The sequence below is a fragment of the Desmodus rotundus genome, chromosome 4 (assembly GCF_022682495.2).
Source record: "Desmodus rotundus isolate HL8 chromosome 4, HLdesRot8A.1, whole genome shotgun sequence".
NCBI lineage: Eukaryota > Metazoa > Chordata > Mammalia > Chiroptera > Phyllostomidae > Desmodus > Desmodus rotundus.
In genome coordinates, this window is record NC_071390.1 from 78,725,708 (window position 1) to 78,733,696 (window position 7,989).

Genomic DNA, 7,989 nt, shown 5'->3' on the forward strand with positions numbered 1-7,989 from the left:
AACTACACAACACTGAAGAAAGAAATTAAGGAAGACACAAACAAATGGAAGCATGTACCATGTTCATGGATTGGAAGAATCAACATTATCAAAATGGCCATACTACCCAAAGCCATTTATAGATTCAATGCAATCCCTATTAGAGTACCCATGACATATTTCACAGATATAGAACAAACATTTCAGAAATTTATATGGAACCATAAATGACCCTGAATAGCTGCAGCAATTTTGAGAAAGAAGAACAAAGCAGGAGGGATAACAATACCTGATATCAAACTGTATTACAAGTCCACTGTCATCAAAACAGCCTGGTACTGGCATAAAAACAGGCACATAGACCAATGAAACAGAAAGAAACCCAAATCTTATGGTCATTTAATATTTGACAAAGGAGGCAGGAGCATAAAATGGAGCAAAAACAGCCTCTTCAACAGATGGTGTTGGGAGATCTGGACAGCTACATGCAAAAAAAAATGAAACTCGATCACCAACTTACGCCATACACAAAAATAAACTCAGGATGGATAAAAGACTTAAATATAAGTCATAACGCCATAAAAGTCTTCGAGGAAAACATTGGCAGGAAAATCTCAGACATTCCACACAGCAACATCCTCACAGACATGTCCCCTAAAGCAAGGGACATAAAGGAAAGAATAAACAAATGGGACCTCATCAAAATAAAAAGCTTCTGCAGGGCTAAAGAAAACAGCATGAAAATGAAAAGAGAACCAACAGTATGGGAAAACATATTTGCCAATGATACCTCAGACAAGGGCCTGATCTCCAAAATATATAAAGAACTCACACGACTCCACTCCAGGAAGACAAACAACCCAATTAAAAAATGGGCAAAGGACTTGAACAGACACTTCTCCAAGGAAAACATACAGAGGGCCCAGAGATATATGAAAAGATGCTCAGCATCACTAGCCATCAGAGAGATGCAAATTAAAACCACAATGAGGTTCCATCTCACACTGGTCAGAGTGGCCAACATAAACAAATCCACAAACAAATGTTGGAGAGGATGAGGATAAAAGGGAACCCTAGTGCACTGTTGGTGGGAATGCAGACTGGTGAGGCCACTGTGGGAAACAGTATGGAGTTTCCTCAGAAAACTAAAAATGGAACTGCCCTTTGACCCAGCAGTTACGCTGCTGGGATTATACCCTAAGAACCCTGAAACTCCAATCCAAAAGAACCTATGCACCCCAATGTTCATAGCACAATTTACAATAGCCAAGTACTGGAAGGAACCTAAGTGCCCATGAGCAAACGAGTGGATCCAAAAACTATGGTATATTTACACAATGGGATAGTATGCAGCAGAGAGAAAAAAGGAGCTTACACCCTTTGCAAGAGCATGGATGGAACTGGAGAGCATTATGCTAAGTGAAATAAGCCAGATGGTGAGGGACAAATACCATATGATCTCACCTTTAACTGGAACATAATAAATAGAAGAAAAAAGGAAACAAAATATAACCAGAGACATTGAAGTTAAGAACAATCTAACAATGGTCAGGGGGGAGTGGGGAGAGGACAGTGAGAAGAGGGGATTACAGGAACTACTATAAAGGACACATGGACAAAATCAAGGGGGAGGGTGGTGGTGGGGGAGGGAGCAGGGTTCAGCTGGGGTTGGGTGGAGGGGTGGGGAGAAAAGGCACACAACTGTAATTGAATAACAATAAAAAATTAAAATTAAAAAATAATTAAAGAAAGAAAGAAAGAAAGAAAGAAGAAAAAGAAAGGAAGGAAGAAAGTAAAGAAGGAAGGAATAAATAAATAAATAACTGGTGCTGACAAGGATGTGGAAAACTGGAACACTTGCATATTGTTGGCGAGAATGTAAGAGGAATGATTCAGTCACTATGAAAAACAGTATGGAGGTTCCTCAAAAAATTACAAATAGAGTTACTATATCATCCAGCAATCCTACTTTTGGGTATACATATTTTTTAAAAAATATATTTTACTGATTATGCTATTACAGTTGTCCCATTTTTCTCTCCCCTTTATTTCCCTCCTCACAGCATCCCCCGCACCAGCATTTCTCCCATCTTAGTTCATGTCCGTGGGTTGTATATATAAGTTCTTTGGCTTCTACATTTCCCATACTATTCTCAACCTCCCCCTGTCTATTTTATGCCTACCACTTATGCTTCTTATTCCCTGTAACTTTCCCCCCATTCTCCCCACACCCGCTCCCTGCTGATAACCCTCCATGTGACCTCCATTTCTGTGGTTCTGTTCCTGTTCTGGTTGTTTGTTTAGTTTGTTTTGTTTTTGCCTTTGTGTTTTTAGGTTCAGTTGTTGATAGTTATGAGTTTGTTGTCATTTTACTGTTCATAGTTTTGATCTTTTTCTTCTTCTTACATAAGTCCCTTTAACATTTCATATTATAAGGGCTTGGTATGATGAACTCCTTTAACTTGACTTTATCTGGGAAGCACTTTATCTGCCCTTCCATTCTAAAAGAGCTTTGCTGGATAGAGTAATCTTGGATGTAGGTCCTTGTCTTTTATGACTTTGAATACTTCTTTCCAGCCCCTTCTGGCCTACAAGGTTTCACTTGCATAGCCTTCACTTTTTCCTCTATTTTGTGACCATACTCAACCATTTCTGTGAGCATCCTGGTTACCAGTGTTTTGAACTGTGCATCTGATAGGTTGGCTATCTCTTCATTGCTTTGTTCTATATTTGGAGCTTTGATCTGTTCTTTCATTTGGTTCATATTTCTTGTCTTGGTGCTCCTGTTATGTTGTAAGGGGCAGAGCCTTAGCTATTCTACCAGGGCAGGGCACCTGTGTGGCTTCTTTGTGGCACTGTATGTGGGGGAGGGGTCTGAGAGGGGACAATGCTGCTTGCTCAGTATTTGCCCCGCTGTCAGTCACTTGTCCCACTACCCACAAGCAGGTTGGGCCCTTCTGGTGCTGATCCCCAGGTGGGTGGGTTTGTGTACATTCTAGGACCCTGTGAGTTTCTCCAACAAACTCTCCTGTGAGGCTGGGAGTTTCTCCTACTGCCGACACCCTCATAGATTTTTACAGCCAGAGGTTTTGAGGCTTTATTTCTCTGTGTTGGAACCCTGGGTTGTGTTGTCTTTCTCGCTCCCCAGTTGTTCCTCCCAATTTATCTGCACACAAATGTGGGACCGCCCACTCTGCCAGTCACTGCCTTGCTGTGTGCCCATCTCCCCCTCCTACCAATCTGAATGAATGTTTCTTCTTTAACTCCTTGGTTGTCAGACTTCCACACAGTCCGATTTTCTGGCAGTTTTGGTTATTTTTGTTTTTAAATTTATTGTTTTCCTTCTTTTGGTTGTTTGAGGAGGCAAGGGGTATCTACCTATGCATCCATAGTGGCTGGTAATCTGGGTATACATATTTTTAAAAATTGAAAACAGGATCTCTTAAGAACAATCTGACAACAGCCAGACTGGAGGTGAGAGGGGACAGTGGGCAGAAGGGTTTTCAGGAACTACTGTAAAGGATACATGGACAAAACCAAGGGGGAGAGTGGAAGCAAAGGAGGAAGGTGGATTTGGTTGGGGTGGGGAGAAAATGCAGACAACTGTAATTGAGCCACAATAAAGTAATTAAAAAAAAAGGAAACAGGATCTCAAAGAGATATTTTCATATCCATATTTATTGTAGATTATTCACAATAGCCAAGAAGTGGAAGCAACCTAGATGGCCTTCAATGGATGAACGTGTAAGCAAAAGGTGGCATATGCATAAAATAAAATATTATTCAGTCTTAAAAAAAGAAATCCTCTTATGTGGTACAGTGTGGATGAACCCTGAAGACATTATGTTAAGTGAATTAAGCCAGTCAGAAAAAAGCAAATACTGCATGATTCCACTTATGTGAGGTGTCTAATGTGGTCAAATCCAGACACAAGAAAGTAAAATGCAGGTTGCCAGGTACTTGGAGAGAGGGTAATGGGAGTTACTGTTTAATTGATACAGGTTTTCAGTTTGAGAGGATGAAAAGTTCTGAAGATGGATGGTGATGATGGCTGCAGAACAATGTGAACGTATTTAATGCCACACTCAATTGTACATTTAAAAATGGTTAAGATGGTGAACTTGATGTTGTGTATGTTTTATTACCACACACACAAAATACAAAAAGCAAAAATAGGTTACCCTGAATGTCATTCCAGAGATCCTGGTTCTGTAAACATGGGGCCTGGGAACCTGTATTTTGAACATGCAACTGATATGATTTTGATAGGGGTAAACAAGCAGTTAGAGATAAGGGAAATAAACTCTTACTCATAATGTGGAAACCCTCTCAGGAGGGTAAGCCACCCAGGATCTCTTCCTGCTGCCCTGCTGGACTACTCATTTTTCACTTTGCTGATAAATTGTGGTTGAACCCCACCTGTGTGTAAAGGGCTGTGCTAAGATATGGGTGGGTGGTATAAAATTGGTTTTCTTCTCAGGGGGGGATGGCCAAACACAAAGAGAAGCAGAACTACAAAGCTCAAGGGACCTTTGGTAACTCCTAGAACTTCAACTACCTGTCCTCTTCTGGGCAGTGATGCCCAGCTCACAGAATTGTTCTGAAGACAAAATGATATAAAAGGTGTAAACACATTTAAAAAAATTGTAATCAGTTATTCAGTGTTTACTTTTAGGGCGATGGCTTGAGTTGTGGCTTCATAAAGTGCCAGTGCAGAAGTTCTGAATCCCGAGTACACATTTTCATTACCAGAGAAGTTTCTTAAAAGCACTCATATTGCCCACCTCCCCTCCGAGGTTCTCAATTAGTTGGCCTGGAGTCAGAAAGGGGGCTGAGCATTGGTATGTTTTTAGAAAGCTGTCAGGTTTTTCAACAGAGAACCACTGCTCAATGGAACACACAAGAAGGGATGAATTCCAACTGGTTGGATGGGAGAAGCTCATAGAGAAGATTATGTTTGTGTCAGACCTTTAAAAGGTATGTAAGATTTGGAGAATCATACTTTTGGACTAAGTAATACACACACAATATATATAAAATCCAAAAGTCCAAAAGGATCTGTCATAAATGGTGTGTCTTCCTCTCTCTCCCAGGTGCTTTCTGGTTCTCCTCTCTGGAGCAAACAATTCTCACCAGTTCCTGTTTGTACAGCCAGACATATATATGCTTACCGGTGCTGTTAAGGAACTTGTTGATTTTGGTAAAGGGAAAGGAGAAGACAGAAACAGCTGTCATTTTCTGTTTCATGGCCATCCACTAAGTGCCAAATGACATCTATATATAGGTACCACTTGAGTGGGGAAGTTTGTCTAGCCAAAAAGTTGATTTTCAGTTGGGCTTTTTTTTGTGGAGGCGTGGGGTTTATTTCTTTCTTCTTGTCACAGTACACCTTTAAAAAAATTGAGATAATTGTAAATTCATGTGCCACTGTAAGAAATAATACAGAGAGATCCCATATACCCTTTGCCTGAGTGGCTTAATTTTAACTCCAGTGCTAATCAAGGTACTCTGAATCAAATTCTCTGGTATGGTTTTGGAAAAATTTGTCTGGGAATGGAGAATGAACTTACAGGGGAGGAGGGTGGAATGGAAAGGAACAAAGTGGTTTTGGTTTCCTGTCATGGTATCTGGGAAATCAAACTAACATGTTCGTGTGTTTACGTCTCTGTGGCTGGCGACAGATGCTGCCTCTCTTTGTAACACGCTGTGTGTGTGCTGGGGAGTCATGGCTACACCAGGCAAGGGACACCAGTTGGGACAGACACTTTCTCTGATGAAGCTGAACTGGCCATTTCTACCTGTGTCCAGGCTCCAGGTCAGAAAATGCAAGATGCTGGCCCATCTTTTCCACGTCCCATCTTCCTGGTCTTCAGACTCACAGGAACAAACAAATGGAGGCAGCAAACCATTCCTGACTCCACCACGTCTCTGATTTGTTACTGGATCCCTGAAAACTGCATCCCTCTGTTAAAAGAATTTCACAAACAGATCACACAAAAGTAGGGTAATTTCGGTCCCTTCCCTGACTCTTACATCTTGAAATGCATTGGCAGAAAGGAACACTTACTTGGAAAGATTAAAAGGGGTTTTACTCTTCCTCTAGTTCAGCTTTCACTATTTACCTATGTCCTGCCTGGGAGGTGTTCTGCTGATTGTCAGTCAGGCTTGAGATTCTGTCAGTGTGAGACATTTTGAGTTATATGTCCTCTCCCATATGAACCCAGAATTTGGTCCTTATGCTGATTTCACTTGTGTAAATACTTCTGGGTACAATAATACTTGCTACTTTATATGGTGCTTTTTGGTGAGGGAGCAGGTACAGACACATTGGGCATCATCCCATAGGTACTTTCCTTAAGGTATTTAAGGTATTCAGCAGGGGGAAAGAATATAACACCCAACCATTCCTGGGCTTTGCAATTACATGAAATGGAAAACTATGCATATGTGTGAAATTCAGGCACATTCTCTTCTATATTGGTATTAGTTACCATTTATTGGGTGCTTAAAATAACCTGGCAGAATGTTAATGTTTCTTTTCCCTTTAGGTCAAGTTTAAATTTTATTGAAATATAATTATGTAGCTATAGTCAAATGCATAAATCTTACATATTATCAAATATATAAACCTATGCAAAGTACACACCAGTTAAGATACAGAACATTTCCATTGCCACAGAAAATTTTCTCATGTCACTTTCCAGTCAATCTCCCTTCTATCCCAGCAAAAACCACTGCTCTGATTTTTGTGCCCAATACACTATTACTCAGAACATTAATGTTTTATATGCATGATCTCCTTTAATCTCTACAACACATCTGTGAGACATGCTAACCAATGCTTGCAAAGGTGAAGTAATTGCCCAAGGTCTACATGGCTGCTAGGTGAGGCAGGGTTTGAATTCAGACCTGTCTAGCACTAGAGCTGGGATTCTTAACCTATCTGTGTTCTCTTTAGCTGAGAAGCCTTCAGACCCCCTCTTAGAATAATGTTTTAAATGCAAAAAACAAACAGAAACATAGAATGCAAAGAAAAGCAATTGTATTGAAATACAGTTGTCAGCTCTGACTGGTGTGGCTCAGTTGGTTGGCTGAGCATTGTCCTTCAAAGTGAAAAGTTGCAGGCTCCGTTCCCAGTCAGGGCACATGCCTGGGTTGTGGGACTCTTCCCAGTTGGGGTGCATGTGAGAGGTAACTAATTGATGTTTCTCTCAATCATCAATATTTCTCTCTCTCTTTCTCCCTCCCTTCCCTTCTGTCTAAAAATAAATAAATAAAATCTTTTAAAAAAAGAAACGTATCTATCAGTTGTGATAGGCAGTGTTGAATGTGACCTACCCCCCCATCTCCAATGATCCTGGTATTTACACACTTGTGTAATTCCCTCTGCTTGGGTTTGTGCTGGACCTAGTCACTCACTTCTAATGAATGGATTATGGCAGAAATTATAGGATGTCACTTTAGAGATTAGGTTAAAAAAGACTGGCTGCTTGGGCTCTCTCTGTCTTTCTCTCTGTCATTACTCACGCCACAGGAAGCCAGCTGCCTTGTGCTATAGCAGCTCTGTGGAGAGGGCCACGTGGCCAGGAACTGAGGCCTGCCCAAAACCGGGTAAGTGAGCTTGGGAGCTGATTCTTCTCTGTCATCCTGGAGAGGACTGAGGCCCTGGCTGATACCTTAAGTAGGGCCTCGTGAGAGAACCTGATCCAGAACCATCTGCCTAAGCTGCCTGAATTCCTGACCACAGATACTATAAAATAATAAGTGTCTGTTGTTTTCAGTCACTAGTTTGGGGGAAACTTGTTATACAGCAATAAATAACTAATTCGGAATAGACATGTGATACATTGCAATGAGAAAGTATGTTGAAAAAACATGCAAGTTAAAGTTAGCTTGTGCTTTTTAAGTCACATTAGTGTGAAGGCCATTGTTCCTTAGCTTGAATAAGAACATTAAAAAGTAAAACAAACTTTGACAAGTGTAATAACCACGAGTTTCTGTATTTGTTTT

The 7,989-nt window shown here is 40.7% G+C and overlaps 1 long non-coding RNA gene across 1 annotated transcript; it reads right to left on the reverse strand.

Moving 5' to 3' along the window:
* Positions 1-3,639: 3,639 nt before the first annotated feature.
* LOC128780701 (uncharacterized) lies at positions 3,640-7,233 on the reverse strand. The gene is made up of 2 exons (XR_008426697.1): positions 5,778-7,233; positions 3,640-5,368 (listed from the first exon to the last, which is right to left on the reverse strand). It is a non-coding gene; the product is annotated as an uncharacterized lncRNA (long non-coding RNA).
* Positions 7,234-7,989: the final 756 nt, after the last annotated feature.